Raw genomic sequence first — 18,129 nt, 5'->3', positions numbered from 1 at the left:
CCCGAGCAGCGCTTTGGAGATCCTCCACCGATGCAGGTTGCTTCATTTTTTTAAACGCTATACAACGAAATCCAAGAAAAAAAGGAAAATTTCAGAGAAAGCTGTTTTCAGGGAAAAAAAACACACCTCAAAGATGGTTTCTTGAGTTTCTTGGTATTTAATATCAACATGCATCAGCTATCAGCTTATCGCATCACCATCACTGAGCCTGCAGAAGCTGGTGAGAAGGCGCTGCTAAGCGTGCGCGAGGGCTGGCACGTAATCCAGCACAGGGAACTGTAAGGAAGGTACCGCTGCCCGCATCTACACCCAAGGCTTCTTTCCTAGCTGTCAAAAGCTTTGTTCTTCAGCTGAGACGCCGAGGCAGATTTTCCCAACGATCATATTTAATTGGCCATTTTTACAATGGAAACACAAAAGAGTAACTAAGGTTCACGCAGCAGCCATTAAAAAGAATGGAAAGAGGAAAAAAAAGAAAAGCCCTGCGAGAGAAAAACCTAAACCTTCCCACCCTCCTTTTTCCGACAGATACTGAAAGAAAAATTCTTCCCCTCTCCTCTGCATTCAAGGCAGCTATTTTCTGATCTTTCAGCATATTCACGGAGCGCAGAAAAGGAACAAAGCCTCTCAGCTATTACCTGGTTCACCAGACACAGCTGAGCAGGGAGATCCCACAGGCCCATTCCCAGGGGGAGCACGCCGAGACCGAGCCCCTCCAGGAGCTCACGCCACCCCTGCGAAGCCGATTTTTTTTTTCTCCAGCCTCCCCGGGAGGCATCTGCCCAGCCGTCCACTCGAGGGATGGGACCAAACTCCACCTCTCCTCTCCCACCTCCTCCGCGGAGCAGCGTCCAGGCGGCGCAGCCAGCAGGGAGCCGGGATTTGACCATTTTGCATTCCCGGAGCTCCCAGAGGACAGAGCAACACCTACCTGCAAGGCACGTACGTGTGTGCAGTACCCCTAGACGTGTTCTACCCGTGTACCTATGCATTCACGCGCATAAATATTACGGGTTTTTCTTTTTTAATCAGATCCCTGATCAAAGCAACCGCATCACGTGAGGCACGTGAGCAAAAGGCTTGGATTCTTGCAGCCAGATTTTTCCTCGGATCCTCGCAGCCTCCCGCGGGGTCGCGCCGTGCCACCTAACGCCGTCTGTTTGCGGGCGTTTTCCAAACGCCCGTCTCCAGCGTGGCACCTGTAAGGCACACAGCCGCAGGAAAACAGAGCCCCGGTATTGTTTTGGGAGAGAGGAGGGCAGGAAAGAGGGGGAGAATGAAAGCACGCCTCTTTCTGTCATCCCGGGAAGGGAACTGGGAGGTCAGAGCAGGGGGGGCAGCGAGCTCGTACGGCTCCGAGGCTGCTCCAGCCCTGGGGAAGAAGGACCGGGGGGTGAAGGGGCTGTTTTCTTTTTCTGCCCCAATAACCTAATTAAGTTTGTGAGCGCCGCTAGCGGGAAAGAAATTTCTTCACGCTACGCTGTCTGTTTGTGTTTGATTAATGTAAATCTTCCCAGGGCTCCAGCCATGCCCCAGGCGCTGCGATGCCTGGCACTCCATCAGCGAGCAGCCAAGCCGCCGCATGCAGCAGGACGAGAGGGGAAAAAGCACCATTTCTGTTTCAGCCTTTGCCGTAAAACCACCTCATTCGACTGCAATATCTGGGGGAGGGGGATTTGAATTGCCATCCCTAATTCAGCCCCACGTCTTCCTCAAATCACGGGGGCTATTAAAAAGATGAATCGGCATAAATCGCTTCATATATTAATAAAGAGTTCCTTCCTTCTGCACTCGGGATTTATTTTTTATATTACAGAGTACACTCACCGTAACTTGTGTGCTGCCCAGTCCAATGTGTGCCGGTACCAAATATAACCTCAAAGCCACAACTGCACCAAGGCTACAATTACACAGCAGACAGGAAGCCAAAGAAATCAGCTCCTACCCCTATCTGCTCCACGGTTCTAAACATGCCGTAATTTCCCAGCCTGAGCTTGTATTTTCCATGCTTCCATCTTCCCTGTGGCGTGCATTATCATTTTCTAAAGAATCGTAAGCTGTATTTAGTCGGTTCTTAGTCTGAAAGATTTGCTCAGCTCTTCATTTTCCAGGAATTTCACGAATCGGACGAGAAAACGCCAGCTCTCAAAAAGAAAATGGTAACTGGAGGAAAGAAAAACGCAAAACCGCAGTGAGTAGCCAGCTGCTCAGCTACTCACTGGCTAGCACCTCTTCCTTAACACTCCTGGTATCTGACCTAAAGCACGGAAAAAAACAGCCAGTGCCTTTTTTAAGCAAACAGGGAATCACAAAGCCTTAAGGAAGTGAGGGGAAAATCGTTGCAAATCCCAGGGCAGAGCTTCATAGCCACTTTACTCATGCCTGAGCGAGAATCACGTGCACAAAAAGCCACTGCTAAGACATTAAGAGAGTATCAGAGCAGAGATTTTGAAAGCTGGTTTACATTTTAAAATGAATGATACCCTGTTTTCCGTCCCTAAAGCTCATCGGTAAATGAAGCACTGATGAAACACCGTGAGCAGGCGGATTCACCTGACTTCAGTAAATTGCATTTTGCTTGAAACGCAGATTTTCCCCTTCCATCGCCGCTCAGAGCAGCTCGTTCATTTGCTGTCCCCTCCAACAAGCAGAGCCTGGGACGGATGGGCAGAACCAGGTTCCTGTTCCCAGCTCCACTCCCCTCCACGAACCCACACTTCACGGCTGTGTGCCTCAGTTTCCCTGCCATACAAGAGCAAAACGCCACCGGGCTAAGATTCTTAAGCTGCTTTACAATCTTAAGAACAAACAGGTATAACACCGTAGAGTATTATTTGTTACATCCCTGCAAACTCAAAGGGGGCTTGCTTTTTCAGATTTGCAGGCAAAGCCTTTGGTTTGCAACCCCTCGGGTCAGCGAGCAAAGGGAGGCATACGAGATGAGCACACCGCAGAGCTCTGCTATGCCTTTACCTCAGAGGGGACATGTTCAGACCCCTTGAACAGAAAAAGTCTCTTACTGCCATAAACACTTGGGGAAAAAACGCATTTGTGCCGGGAAACAGTGTTAAAAGCTTCAGGAATGGATCCTGCAGCCTTCTCTGAATCGCAAGGAAGTCATAAATACCGTGAAGATACTAAGCGAAATCTCAACGTACCACCAGTATCGAGCAGAAGAGGGATTTAAGCCCAGGACACAGCAGCAACATTTTTGGAAAACTATCACAAGAATGAACTTCTAACTCCTGAGCCTCCCAGCACATTTGTTCGCTTCTTGCTCTGAGGTTTCCTTCTCACTGCAAAACCAGCGCAGAGGAGGCCGGTGTAAGCGAACAGAGCCAGCCCAGAGCCTGCTCCTTTCCTGGAATACCCAATTTCTGGAAGAACATTGCTTTCTGAAGCACCAGCCGTCATCTTTTGTAGCATATTATGTCCGGGATCAAAATCCCACAAACGTGGCACACATCGCCGCTTGAGACAAAGTTCTCTACTCGCTCACAACAGGGATGGGCACGGGAACAACTGATTTTTACCCAGGATTATCATCCAGCACCATCGCTGCGGAACCACACAGCCCTGTGACGCAAGGCTCAGCTGTTGGCTGCAGGTTTTGGCTTCGGTACATAACAAGCTTATAATTTCGCAGTATTAATTTTGATTTATATTTTATCTACGGATTCTGAGAAAAAGCAACACAATGCATTCCTTTCAAGTCCAAACCGATGCAGCTGCCAGGAAACAATGTAAAAACAAGAAAGGTTCAGGAATGGAAGCTTCTATCTTGCTTCCTACTCTGATTTCCCAGATTTCCTTCCCGCTGTACTCTCTCAGCCACAGGACATAAGAAGAAAACAATTTGGAAAAAAATAAATAAATCTTTGACCAAAAAAGCTAGGAAGACCGTCTGGCACAACCAGGTTTTTAGAAGAAATTAGAGACAGCTAAGATACGGCTTGGACTGGAAACGGAATATCACCACTTTAAACAAACACCTCCTATGAACGGAGGCACGACAGTGAAAGAATTAGCAGATGCGCCTCGTTTAGCCAATGCAATAAAACATTAAGCTAGAAAAATTATTTTTAAGTGCTTCTAAAACATCGCACTGCAAGTTACAAGCCTTTGTATTTCAGGGTTAGCTTCCCCGCGGTTTCCTCCCTCTTTTGTGCCATTCTGTGTCGAGTAACTACGGCTTTGCCCCCCGCTCCCTCCCTCGCACTCCTTTGGGTAGGGAACCCATCGCTTCTCGCCCATGCACAGACCGCACGCCCCGCAAGCCAAATAAGCAAAGCTCTTCTTGTCGCTAAATAACAGCGCTAGCGGCTCTCAGCTGGCTAGGATGGGATATGGTAAATATTTACGCGGAATTCACGGACCTTTACCCCAATGAGGAGCCAGGCATGGGAAAAGAGCGGCCTCCCAGAGCTCCCTACGGCGGAAGCGAAGTGGTCCCCGAGGGACGGGCTCCACGCCCCTGCACGCAGCATCCGTGCAGCAGCAGCAGGAGCTCCGCATCTCATCGCTGCCACCACGGGAGGAGAGCGCACCGCGAAACGCAACGCCTCAACCCCCGAGGGCTGAGCATCGGGGGGCCAAACCTCTCACTGGTTACGAGGAGCTCAGAGAGGATGAAGAGATCTGGTCCTGAGAAAGGATTTAGCCCAAACGCCATCAGGATACAGGGCAGACAGACGTGCATTTTGCCTCGACGAGCCCCTAGGATTATAGCACATCACATCAACGTGCAGAAATCTCGATACTACACTTCCTTAGCCCCCGGGATCATAAATGACGGGCAGCAGGGTTGTCCAGCTGCCCCACCAGGGCGTCTGAACACGGTACGGAGCCGTGCGCTACGAGCGCTGACCCTCCTCTTCTCCCTTTCAGCCGATGGGCTCAGGATGTTGATTTTTCCTATCTTTTATATAAAGCAACAGAAGATATCCCCTCATCTTAAATAAACAGGAACTTGCAAAAGCCTAGTTAACACAGGGTTGGGGTTTTTTTTAAGAGAATAAATCTAAGAGCACAGGCAAAGAAGATCTGCAGGAAAGCTCACCTATTTCAGCAAGACACCGCAAGAGCACGAAGCCCACTAGATCGCCCGCACCTTCTGGACGTAACTGAGAAACATCTGTGTGTTTCCAAGCACAAAAATAGCAGGCCACTCTTCAGCATGCAAATACCTACCAAAAAGCTGCGGAGAGATCAGAGCCAGTGAACTTCACTTTAGCAGTGGAAAGCAAGACCAATGTTTACTCGGTGCAAATCCGTTTTATTTAGTAGCTGCACACTGGACTTCTTATTTTTGTTATAAAAGGGTCAGAACTGTTATCCCTCACACACCACGACACTTCTTCCTCGTCACTCTGGGCACTGAAACCACACCTTTTTCACGCCTGCTGCCTTATTTTCAAGTCGTGCACACTTGAGCTTTGCTCCAGACCCATCTCGGCCTTCCCCCACCTGTCCCCGTGGGCTGGGTGCTGACCCCTCAGCCCTCTTTCCGAGCAGACAATTTAGGGAGAGCTTACATCAGTAAAAATAACAATTTTACAAACAAAGACGCCGCTTCACATAGAGATACCTTCCATTATTTCAGCTCCTTAGGAGCATGCCCTAAATTACTTCAACTTCGTTTGAAAAATAGGAAACTGAGGTAGGGAAACAGGAAATTATTTCTGCAGTAGAAGAGCAGATTGACAATCGCTGAAGGATAAATACTACCCAGACTCTGACCAACCATTCCACCTTAAATCTGTAAATTTATTTTATTTTTTTTTTATAGATCAAGTAAGAGATGCTTGTGTGGCACTCCAAGGAGCAGAGAACAAGCCGCAGACACTTGGTGCATACGATGTATTGGGACAGAAAGCCAGACTGAGCGCTAGCAATGGCCAAATAAACTAAAAGACCTGCAGATTTCCAGGTTTTAGAGTAGTTTGGCACAAGGTACCCGAAAGCTTTTAGGATCCTGGACACCAGGTGAGAACCCCCTCGCAAGTGCCCTCTGCTTTCTAAGCACAGCAGCGGCCACAGGTTCACCACCTACTACGTGAAACTGTAACATCCACCAGGAAAAATTCAAACTGAAAGCTGTCTGAAAGGAAATGAGGGGATGAAATCACACGTAAGACAAGCTCCGGAGGAGAACTATCCACAAAGATACAAGCAAGGATGATTTAGGTACTGGAAAACCGGATAAACTCAGTGGGGTGGAAAAGCACAGAAGTAGGCGTGGAGGATAAAATACAACAGCTCCCAATTTATTACTTGAGATGTGACCCCACGAATGTATCGGTGCACAAATCCTCCGGCTCTGCTCGGAACAAAACCCACGTCCCGGGCTGCAGCTGATGACCAGCGGCAGCGATCGGCACACGTCGGGATTAGACGGGCAACCTGCTTTACGGAGTCAATCGCTGCAAGACTGAACCACATCTGTCTCTTTTTAACGTACAGCTGCATTAACCCTCGGCAAAAAGCAGTGCTAAAAAATATTTTTTTTAAGAAAACACTGAAATCACAACTCTAAGCACTATTGTCAAGCGTAAGCATTTAGTAGTAAGAGGTATTACTCTTAGGACCCACAATTTTCTGCCGTGACACACAACTGCTACTCCATTTCCAACAGATAGTAATTAAAGGAAGAAAGTTTTGGCTCAAACACAGAAACTGATTAAAAGGCGGCTGTAAAGTCTGTTCAATCTGCGATGCAAATAAAAAAAATACCTATCTGCAAAAGCGAAAAGCGAAAGACCCTTTATGAACACGAACCCTAATTCTTTCAATCTCTCATTGTCTGGGCTGACTTCTGGCATAGGAAAATGGGATATATGGAGCTTCATTTAAAGGTCACACTGTTTCCTTCCTTATTTTTTTTACCATGAGCAATTTTAGAAGCCATTAAAGATTTTGAAACAGCCCATATAAAAACAAATTTTTGCTTATCCTGCCTTTGAAGTCAGTTCAACTGATTTCAGTCAGCTTGCAATAGCGGGGGGGAAAACAGCTCCAAAATACAAAATTTAAGCCAGTCACTAAATTCAAACGTGAATCAATGCCAAAGCAGCATACTAAATCAAAGAGGGAGACAAGCAGTTATTGTATAGCTCACATTTTCAAAAGAGAGAAAAATGAGAACAGGGACGTTCCATTTTCTGAGACAAAGTCTACTTCATTCACAGCAAGCTGCTGAACATAGTTGCTAAAATTGTGTTATAATCTAAAGAGATAAAAAACAAGACCAATAACACGGTTTTAGCATTGATAATACCTTGTTATGGAATGCTCTAGAGCAGGAAGTCTTCAGTAATAAATACTTTGAGGCCTAATAAATTCTACCAACTGCTCACTACATACCGAGAACCAGGAAAAGAAAAAAGAGCTTGACTCATTCTTTCCCAGGATCTCCGCAGATCCTTCTCAAGTCTCTGCAGATTTCATCTCTCCCCAGCTTTACATGACACTACAAACAAAATTTCAGGATATGAACCACAATTTCAATCCCGTAAGTGACAGTCAGCACTGCTTTCTCACTCCTGTATTCCCCATTTGTAGCCTCATGTTTCCAAATTCTGAAAGGAGGGAAAAAAGAAGACGCGAGGCAGCAATACCTGTATTCACAGCCCCAGACTCTGAAAACGCAGAGATCCATTTCCTCAACGCACTACAACCTACGTTCATTCTCCCACTGCTTCAGCACGACAAGGGAAGCACAAGCACTGATGTTTCGAGTTTGCGGTATTTCCAGACGTTGTCTATGAGCCAAATCCCAGTTTGCTCTAGCTCCCCCAGAACTAATTTTATTTCAGAGTCCGTCCTATTGACGATTTCTCCTTTGCCCTGAAGCCAGTGCATAATAAGCAGCTTTTTCCAGGGCCCTCCATCTCCCCGGCAGAGCAGAGCATCGTGCCTACAGCGCGCCACCGGAGCCACGCAAGGGGTCAGGAAGAAAATGAAGGTTTGGGATCTCAACAAAAGTTTTACCATCGTAATTACAAGAGTTTTCTTTTCCAAGCCCAAAGCCGGAGCGCTCACGGAGCTCGTTACACCGGTGTAATTACGGCGGTGCGTTTCCTCGCCGAGGCAGGACTACACCTTAATGGGGCCTGGGAGGTGATTCATCCGAATTCCTTCATCCTTGCTCACCAGCTGGGCACTGCTGCCGCCGCGCAGACTTCCTGCTTCGACCTCTGGAGGGAGAGCAGCTCTACAGCCGAGCAAATCTTAACACAACAACTGCAGTTAGTTCTCAGAGAGCATTTGATCAAACGTACGGAATTAGCACTTCCATTTCAGCAGAGAACACGGGCACCTTACCTACAGAAACCTGAAAACGCTCGTCCGTCCTACCAGCCACGGCTGAAAGTCATCCGCGCTTGCAAGAAACCGCAGCTCCCTCAGCGCTGGATCAAAGCATGCTCTAAATGCCGATACACAGACCTCCCTCTCCAATTCCCACTATTAGCTGAACACGTTCGCTACCCATCAGCGGCCGCCCACGCTCAAACGCCCTCGCTGGATTAAACGAAATGTCGTGCAGCACCGTAACACGCAGCTGCCGTGATTCAGGATCCCACACGTGCAAGAAACCAGCGAACGTAAAAACGAAGCGCGGGCCACGCGCAGAACATCAGCGCCCAGCGCACTGCCTCGGGAAGGAAAATAACATTTTATATCAATTTTCGAACCGCCTGCAGTAAGGCGATTTCTGCCCAGGGTTCCAAAATGGAATATCTGCAACCAGCACCGGTGCGGCACGGAAAGCACTAGGATGTCAACAGAAGTGCTTTATCTAAAGCAAACATCTCCACGTGATGGAAAAGAGAGAGAGGAGGGGGAGAGCAGAGGAGGGGCGCAGCCTTACAAGATGAAATTCATTTGCTACCAGGCATTTCTTCCTGCGCGTTATCATGCGACCGAATTGGGTTGGCTGCCACTGAGACGCAGATCCTGGGGCCGCAGCGACGGCCCAAGTGCTCCCCGGTGCCGAAGGGCTGCCCCCCAGCTGGGTTATTCCTGCCAGACCCATGCGGACTGACAGCGATACCCAGCGTGGCCCCAGCTGGAGAGGTGACAGAGACAAAGGGAGGATGCAGCGCTCACGGATCCTCCGAGCGAGCAGCCGATTCAAGAACATTCCCAGCGTTAGCACTACCGAGAAAGCACTTCTTAAAATCCCACAGGAAACAGGCTTTCCATTTTGGGTTCCTGATGCTTCAGCAGACTTCTCATTGCCATACAGCTGATCGGCGTGTTTCGAATTTACTGCCACAGCAAACTGATCCGAATACAGCTTTGAGGTGAAGAGATTTCACAGACAGATTTAAATAAACAAGGAGCAGGACTGTCCTTGTGTGAAGTGTCCAGAGCCCCTTTGTGCCTGGCCTCGCAACTGATTACAAATCTTTTCCCCTCCCTTTTTTTTAAAACATTATTTGTATGCTCTTTCTTATTTTTTCCCCTTTAGCTAGCTGTTGAATATGATTTTGGGGGCCAATTTCGGTTTTGCTTTAAGAAATATTTCACTGAGAGGGAGAAGGAAAGGCAGAGGGAGAACCCCCAAATCCCTACACACACTCTAGCATAACACTCATTTAGTGGACAATATATTCCTACTTCCCAGTAAAGCTAGAGGAAGCAGCACATTTTGGTGCGTTAAACTCGCACAAATTTCTGAAGTTACTCGCTGGTCCACCTGATCGAAACCCGTTAGCGTGCCGGGAGCACCTTACGGATGCGGAGGAGCCATTTTCCCGTCCGCCAGCAGCAGCAGATGGAGCAGGAATTCCAGCACGCCGAGCCAGCGCGATGTTCCTGTCCTTGCAGGAAGCAGGCAGCCTCGCTGAAGCAGCCACGACGATCAAAAAAAAAAAAAAAAAACAGGAGGGGGGGAAAGGGGCAGGTCCTTTCCATCTGGCTGAACTCCAGCCAAAAGCATTCAGGCTTGCAGACAGCCCAAAACTCAAACCTGTTGCAAGGCTGCTTCCTCTCCCCCTCGGCTCCCTCCCAGCTTAATTATCCGCTTCTGCCTGCGAGTGACCCAGGGGCAGGGCTGCGAGCGCCAGCCTCCTCCAGCAAGGCTGCTCCTGACCGTCAAAACAAGGCTGGATCGGCACCCAGCGACTCTCCCCTCCGCCTGGCGCCCGCCAGGCAGCGTTGGTTTATCTGGCGAGCAGGCAGGAGCGCTGCACGCCGCCAGGAAAGAAGTGTTTTCCTGGCCCGAGCCTGCCGTGCCGATACCCCAGCCACAGAGGGGGAGGCAGAAGCGCAGGTGAACAGGTGCAGACACCAAAAAAACACCGTTAATGCCTCCCTGACGAGTGCAAACCCTGATAATAAGCCTGCTAAAAGGAAAAGGGAGAGGAGGTCAAGGTTTGCTATGCAATACGTACAGCTGAAGTTGCACTGGGTAACATCCAAAGCAAACAACACTCCGGAGTTTAAAGCTATCACCAACATTCCTCCATCTTTCCACTCTGGAAGAACAGAAGAGCATGCCTGCTCTATTTTTTTTTTCCTTTTTCTTTTTTTTTTTCTAAAGTATTCCAGGCTTTTCTTCTCACAGTGACGCCCGTAATGCAAGCGGGCTGAGTACTGCACAGAACTTTGCGGAGCGTAAAACCTGGGATTTCTCAGGGCTATCTGCAGGGCTGCTTCGTACTTACCAGCTGCTGATTACACCGGTACACCGCGGCACCTGCCACCGCAGCGACCAGACCAGACGCAGAACAAACCTCTTCCCAAGCCCGTGTCCGTCCCCAAACTATCGCGAGGCATTTCCCTTCCCAGTGAAGGTTCTGTATCTCGAGGGCGGAGAAGCAGCCCGTGACAAAGGTGTCCGCGTTACCAGCACCCTGCGGACTTCGGCACGGCCTTGACAGAACCGAGGGAAACCCCACGCGTGCGGATGGCTTTCTCTGCAGCATCCCCGTTCCACCTCCACCAGCCAAAACGATCGAGCTCGTCGGTTTGCTAAGATCCGATCTGCACCCACACGAACCACTTCCGCTGCCGAAACCACAGGGACTACACAGGGCAAACCACAACCTATCATTTTGTGTCTCTCAACATACAGCGAGAACAAATTGCCAACTTGCGAGCTGCAGTTCATCGCTGCGAGATCTCCAAGCTGTCTAAGAACTCCTGTCCTTGACTCAGAGGTATCACTCTCAAGCCGTCGTTCCCCTTCACCTTCACGTTTAGGGAGTTCACATCGTACAAACCCATCCTCTCCTCTCTTTTACAGCTCCTGACTGCCTTTCACAAAGCTGCTAGGACACTGCCTAAGGCGGGTCAGATGGCTACATGCTCTGGATCAGCACGGAAAAACACGCTTTTAAGATCTGAGAACAGCAACTTACTTTTGGCTGAAGTCATCACCTCATTTCAGACGGTGCATAATAATTTTTCAGAGGGTGGAAAGAGCTATCTTATCTGCGCTGCTCAGAAAACCACATTATTTTCCTCTTTGAGAGCCACGTACCAAAAGAACGAGACTAACTACCACCAGCACGGCTCCAATACTGTCACGGGGGACTGCTGTCACTGCGAGCAGAGCAGTTTCAGAAGGCACGGCAGTACCCCCCTGGAGGAACAGGGGGGTACCCAGGCACCAAGCACACCTCCCGGCCTCCCCAGCAGTCAGCAGGGCTGCGCCCCTGGCACCGTTTGTCATTTTTTTTGCCTTACGCAGCAGGTCCTGGCCCTTTGCTGCTGGCATGTGCCTTCAGGAGGCAGCAGCAGGCAGGAAACCTCCCTCGTATCTGGCCGCTGCCACCACCTCTCCCGTTTCTCTCCCTCTCACTCATTTCCTATTGACTTTCTCATGTCTTACGCTGCAGCTTTTTCCTATTTCCTTTTTCTCCGCGCTCATTATAGCTGCTCTCTTTCGATTCCCTCCTGCTCCCCCTTTTCCCGACACTCTCCCGGTGGCTTTAATCTCCCTCCCTGCTCACCAGGATGCCCTCCCGCAGCTGGGCGCATCGGAGGCGGGCGATGGTGCCTCCGTGCCACAGCAGCACCGAGAGGAGCCGCCTCGTCTGATGTGCTGCCAACGAGCTGCACCAACAGCCACTATCATAACACGGTAAAAAGGCTTGCAAGCAGCCATCAGATACTTCAGGGAGGCTTGCAGGTCGGAGCTTGTATGTTTATGGGAGGGGTGGACTCCGAATCCTGTACCTCTCCTGGATCAGACTGGTGCTTTATTCAGATGGGTCTTTTCCTCCAGACCGGGAAATGCTCGCGCAGGTCAATTCAGGTCCCACCGAAGCCTCCCAACGCTCTTCCGGCACTGCAGCTCACTCAGGACTCCACAAGGAGCACCTGGCTCTTGGCAGGTTACTGGTTCATGGTGGGAAGGCAGCCGAGCTCTTGGTAACATGATTGCCTGCGATACCACAAAACCGAGGCTCGCAGTTTACAAATAAAAGCCAAAGCAGCCTCTCACGTAAACGGGATTATTTGTGCCGCCGCTCACAGTTTCCAGGAGGAACAGTATGTGGACAAAAAGACAGGTTTCCACCACCACTTCTGAAGACTTCTAATATATATTTCAAGAGCTCAGGAGCAGACAAACCGATTCAAGCCTTGCCCCGGCAGAAACCCTCCTTCTTGTGCCAACTGCACGCAACCCAGACCTCCCATACCCCGGGATGCTCCCCTAAGTTCCTAACATCAACGCTGCAACTTCACTGTAGCCAACAAGAGAGGCCCTTCTGGTCAATTCACGCAGCTCAGCCCATCTTTTAGGATGAGAGCTGCCCAAAAACGACAGTTTTTCTGAACTGGTTAAAAACCGAGACCTAAGCGCACTCCTAGGACAGCGCCTACCGTCAGCAGGACGTTTGACAGCAGCCGGGTAACCAACGTGACAACGATTCAGGTGGATTACAACCGAATTATTTCGAGCACAGGAACTCACATGCTACGCCTTCGGGTCTTTTCCAGTCCACGTATTCGGCCCCGGGAACGACACCATTCATTTGCTTTTCCAGCGCCCGGGCGATTTCACGACGTACCTTCCCAACTGGCAGCGCAGAGCCCCACAAGTTTCAGCGTTGTCAAAACAAAGCTTAAAATAGCCCCGCAGATAATTTTTAAGCATTTGCCAACAAATGTAAACAGCATCATTTCTTACTTACCAGACTTCGTTAAACGGTGCAGCTATGCAAGGAAGGGTTCCTGCCCATTGGTCTTAAAAGTCAAACAGACAAAATACTGAAAATACTCAAGAAAAGGATGCAGAAGAATAACAAAGCGTAAGCGACGGTTAGGAGACTATTTGTGAATGTCACAGCCTGAACATTGTTTGTTTTGTTTATACTATTTATAATTATGCTTACATTTCAACATAAAATAAGGACACTGCTTTTTCCTGTCATTTTAATGTATTTATTTTAATTAAAAAAAAAAAAGTAAACCTGGTTTCTTCCTGCCTTTTTCTAAATGCGTTGTTCCTATTTCGTACGTCTTGGTATCCTGCCTTTATCCCTCGTACATTCTTGCAGGTTTTTTTTATCCCTTTTCATTCAACCAGTAACTCTGCTACTCCTTCCCTTGTCCTTACGTTGAGACGTTATCCACATACAGGCTCCTGACCCTTGGTTTAATCAAGCTGAGACATGAACTAACATTTCTATTCTTTACACCCAGTAATTACCCAGAACAGGGCCACAGAGTAGAACAGAACACAGGATCAGCTAGCTGAAAGCACGCACTCAGGTTTATTTTCTCTTAGTGCTATTGGTATCTCTTACCAGAGCAAGATCTAGTTTTCTCCAAGCAGGTAAAACATTAGGACTAGAGCGAGTGCAGGAAGAGTGCTTAGAGGAGTATTTGTGCAGCCTTCCAAATGCTACCAGGAGCATTTTTACCTGCATCTTGGATCACCCAGTCCGCAAACTCCGGGATAATACAAACGGGATGCGTCACTGAGCCTCCCACCAACAATTTCCAGGGGGCAGAAAGAGGTATGAAGAGAGAAACCTGGAGGCTAAAGCCCTGAAAGCAAAAACCTAAGCTTATCTTTCAAGCAGCAGAGCCAACATACTTCCCCGGTGACCCAGAAGGACCACCTAGAGGTTTAAGTGGAGAATTCAGTCTCCAGACCAAGGCAAACACTACTTCTTTGAGACACTTTGCATAACCACGCTGCTGGCCAGGGTGGGGGATGGAGGCTGTAACCCCTGAGAGGAAAGCGATGCCACCCAGAACTAGGGGGGAAAAAAGAGCTGGTGGCAGAAATCCCAGCGGTTATACACCAAAGCTTCTGGGGAAAGCATCGGAGCAGCAGCAGGCACTGAAAATGCTCAGCAAACGGCGTTCACACGAAGTACTTAGAGCACAAATTCACTGAGACCTGCTTCTGGAAATAACCCCAAAAGGTCTTGGGATATAGTTATATATAAAGTAACTGGTACTGGTGTGATCCGTGTTCTACACCACCTTGAGATGAGCTGCCGAATACTATTCAATGCCTAAATTCAACGCCTAAATCACTATTTTTACTATGCGATGTATAACAGCTCAGAGTAAACACGGGGCAGCAGCACTGAGCACGGCCTTCCAAGCACCAACAAACTTTTATCCTGCATGGGCCACGCTCACCAGCAGCACAGAGGGCAGGTTTACAAAGCTTGCTGTAAGAGCACAGACCAACACCCGCCGAGCTCACCAGCCCTAGGTGACTTCTGCTCCGAGGTGCGCGTTTCCTACCAGGCATCTCCACAGGCCAGCAGCAGACATCACCAAAGCAAACGGCGAGCCTGAAGCACTCTGACCTGCAAATGTTTTTCCCAGGAAGAAACGGGGAGGCAGAGGCAGCCCAGAGAAGGACGACAGCCGCAACGTCTATCTGAAGAGCTCAGATTGCCACCAAACCCTTTCTCCGGGCTTTTCCTGCAATCCCCCATACCCTCTAGGCTTTCCATAATTAGCTCTGCTAAGTACTGCTGCAGCTAAACGAATCGCGCCCTGACTCCTGCGGATCTGGACACGATTTTTACAAAGTCTAGAATTGAAATAGCCCGCACCTCGGTCCGGTTCCCCATCTACCCATTTGAAACACTAATAAATGCCATAATAGGAGTTGTGCGCAGGGAGAATTATACAATTGGGCTAACAGATGAAATATCATTCCTGCCTCCACCCAAATAATCACGACGCCCACAGCTCTATTCAAAACTAGAAAATCAAGCTCACCTCAACTTCTGTCTCTAGTAAAAACCCTAATAAATTATGCAGCACCAACTGGTAGTGTTCGCTTCTCTCCGAGCCAGTAGTAAACATCACAGACAGCAGCCCCTTCTGACAGCTTCAGTAAAAAAATAAATAAAAAATGAGGTTACGCACAGATGATGTCAGCTACCGATTTACAAACATAGTGAAACAGAGAGAAAACAAGAAAATTTACCGCGATGCCTACTATCAGGGAATCACAGAATGGTTTGGGTTGGGAGGGACCTTAAAGATTATTTAAATGCAACCTGCATGGGCAGGGACACTCACCCCTAAAATGATGCATTTTAGTCAACAGAAAGGGATGTTTCACCGCAGCCCACTTTCCCTAAATAATCTTACAAACTCTCCTAATTAGGAAAGCACAGAGTAACAGCACCTAGCTGCCCAGTGACAGCAAGGTGCGACTTTCTCTGAAGTCCTTACTCTTACCCTGGTGAAGAAAACCAGCTTTCTTCCCCCCCACGGGGTTAAAGGAGTCCCAATTACCAGGGGACTTACAAACAGCCAAAGACAGCGAAAGTGCATCTCAGCAGATAAGAAACAATTAGGGCCTATTTTAGTACCAAGCGAGGAGCGAATCAGCAATTAAAAGCCTCTCAAGGATAATTACGTGTAAATTCTACCTCTCCTATTTTCCGATCGTAGCAACAGAAACTACAGCAGGGTTATAAATAAAGCTCCTCCGATGGGAGCTGCACAGGAAGGGTAAGCAGTCTCCCAAAAAGACTCCCCGCGAGCAGCGAGCGCATCCCTTCTTTCGGAGGGCTCCAGCAAGCAGAGGGAAACCTCGGCCGAGTCCCGGAGCCGTGCAGTTGCTTCACCCCGCAGCGCGCTTGGAACGGTTACAGGAAGAAAAATACAGTTAACTACGAGGCACAAAATATTAATCGCGCACAAATGTTTCTTTAGTGTCATAACAGGATACAGCCCAGTTGCGATCATCCTTCAGCGGCCAAGCAGGGCCTGCGAAGGGCTGAGTTTCAGCCCGGCCCCGGTACGTCCTCGCAAAGAATAAAAGCCTTATCTCGGCCGGCCATGTGTCGCCTGCCACGCAGAGAGCAACGCCCAGGGCGGCCGCACGGCTCTGCCGCGAGGCAGCGGGGGCACTTCGGGAAGCGTCCCCCTCCCCAAATGGCGACGCTGGGAGCTTGTGACAGCATCCAGCAACGAGGACCCAGCCTGGTGAGAGCAATTAGGAAGGAGCTCGAGGACGAAAATACGTGAATTTGCAGGCTAACAGGCGCAGCCCCCTCCTAAATCCAGAGCTGGAGGCACTCGGTCTCACCTGCCTGCTCCAGGTCCCCTCGCTGTGCCCATTTTCCTTCAACTCTGAAGGCATCTAGACCAACAGCTCAAGTGCAGATGCCCCCCCAAAATCTTACTACGTTAAGCGAGACAAATGCCACCCCAGGAGGCCTCCGAGGAAATACAGGAGAGCTAGGAGAAGAGTATATTGAGAGGGTGTGAATGTTTACAGACGAAGTGGCAGAGCAATAAGACTGGAGATGAACTGCGCGATATGGTCCGCTGGGCACCAGCGTTATGAAAAGCAGCAGCTGACAAAGTACAAGAACATCCTGAAAGAAAGAAGGGGAAGTAGATGTCACTGCCTGGGGGTCTGCATCTCTCATACCAGCACCAGAAGCCACGCGGGACACCACGGCTATCCTGGGCCACCCTCTGCTTGTGTATGTATTCCTAAATCTCATGTATTCCTAAACCTTAAGTACTGCTTCATAAGACAATCCTTTTTTTCTGCCAGCACCCTTTGCATATTTCTCCAAAAGCGGAGAAGCTGAGCAGGAAGGGCCCGCGCCAGATGGGCAGACACTAAAATCTGCTGGGAAAAGGCAGAAAACACCATGAGACAAAAAAAAAAAAGTTCCCAATTAATGAAAATCTCATTTATCATCCTGGCTGTAGAGCAGCACCAGAAACGGCCATGCCTACAAATTCCTTCTCATTTCTGCAGACTTCAGTGCCCTGCACGACCTCATCAACAGAGGACACGTGAGGGATAGGGCAAGCGCAACCTGAACATCGGGAACGCCAGAGAGCTATCAAAACACGCGGGATTTCATTTCATTTTCACCTGACGGGCCACAAAAGGAAGTATTTGCTGTCTTAAGCAGCTCTACATATGCAAAAGGCAACTCCGTAAAGCTCGTATGGAGAAAAGTGCAGGCCCCTGCTGCCCCATTATATTCCTAATGCCATTTGGCAGAGGTGCAAGCTGAGTTTTGGGTTTTGTTTTTAAGGCAGTCCCCAACTCGATCGCACCAAGGAAGGTCACCGGTAAATAAGGAGAGAATTAAACACGTCAGATGACTTGTGCCGTGCGGATCTAGTGACACCAGGAGCTTGGAGTTTATTTATATTGCACCTGCTTTGCATTCCAAGCCCGAGAGCGGGACCTAAAGAGGCAACACGGAGGTTTCCTGGGCACAATGGGAACCCACGCCTGTCCCCACCATCCTGCGAGCATTAAAAAATCCTCGGCATTAAAAGTCACCTCAACCAAAACCCCAATGGGACACCGAACAGAAACAGGCACTCCACGCAACCAAAAGCAACAGAAAACAGACTTTTCTCTTTTTCTGGTCTCTGCTACAGTTTTAATTTGGCTGTTCCAATTCAATAATGGAAAATATTTTGTTTTTACTAACAAGCAAATGCAACTCCATGTCCTCGTGCTTCCCCCCCATGCAACACAACCGCTTGTTTGTATGAAAACCCTGCTGTTCCTTCGGATATCTTGCAACCTGCCCTAAGATACACGCTCTTAAGTACAATATTCTTGCAAACCCACTGAAACATCACCTCCTTCTCACTGTCACTGTGTCGCCTGATGCAGAAAAGTGTCCTGCAACTCAAGAGTATCTG

At 49.0% G+C, this 18,129-nt stretch overlaps 1 protein-coding gene across 5 annotated transcripts in view; it reads right to left on the bottom strand.

Moving 5' to 3' along the window:
* The window catches only part of ARHGEF12 (Rho guanine nucleotide exchange factor 12), a 77,138-nt gene that overhangs the window by 56,643 nt on the left and 2,366 nt on the right, over positions 1-18,129 (bottom strand). Inside the window, exon 1 of one of the 5 annotated variants that reach the window (XM_083808182.1) lies at positions 9,733-9,750. The exons of the other annotated variants lie outside the window; for them this stretch is intronic. The gene's annotated coding sequence lies outside the window, so the exon portion shown is untranslated. Of the gene's footprint in view, positions 1-9,732; positions 9,751-18,129 lie in introns of those variants that run through there. 5 annotated transcript variants of the gene reach the window in all.

Source organism: Anser anser (assembly GCF_964211835.1).
Source record: "Anser anser genome assembly, chromosome: 22".
In the NCBI taxonomy this organism is placed as follows: Eukaryota; Metazoa; Chordata; class Aves; order Anseriformes; family Anatidae; genus Anser; species Anser anser.
Note: the sequence above shows the minus strand (reverse complement) of the source record. Positions and strands in the feature narration are given on the sequence as shown.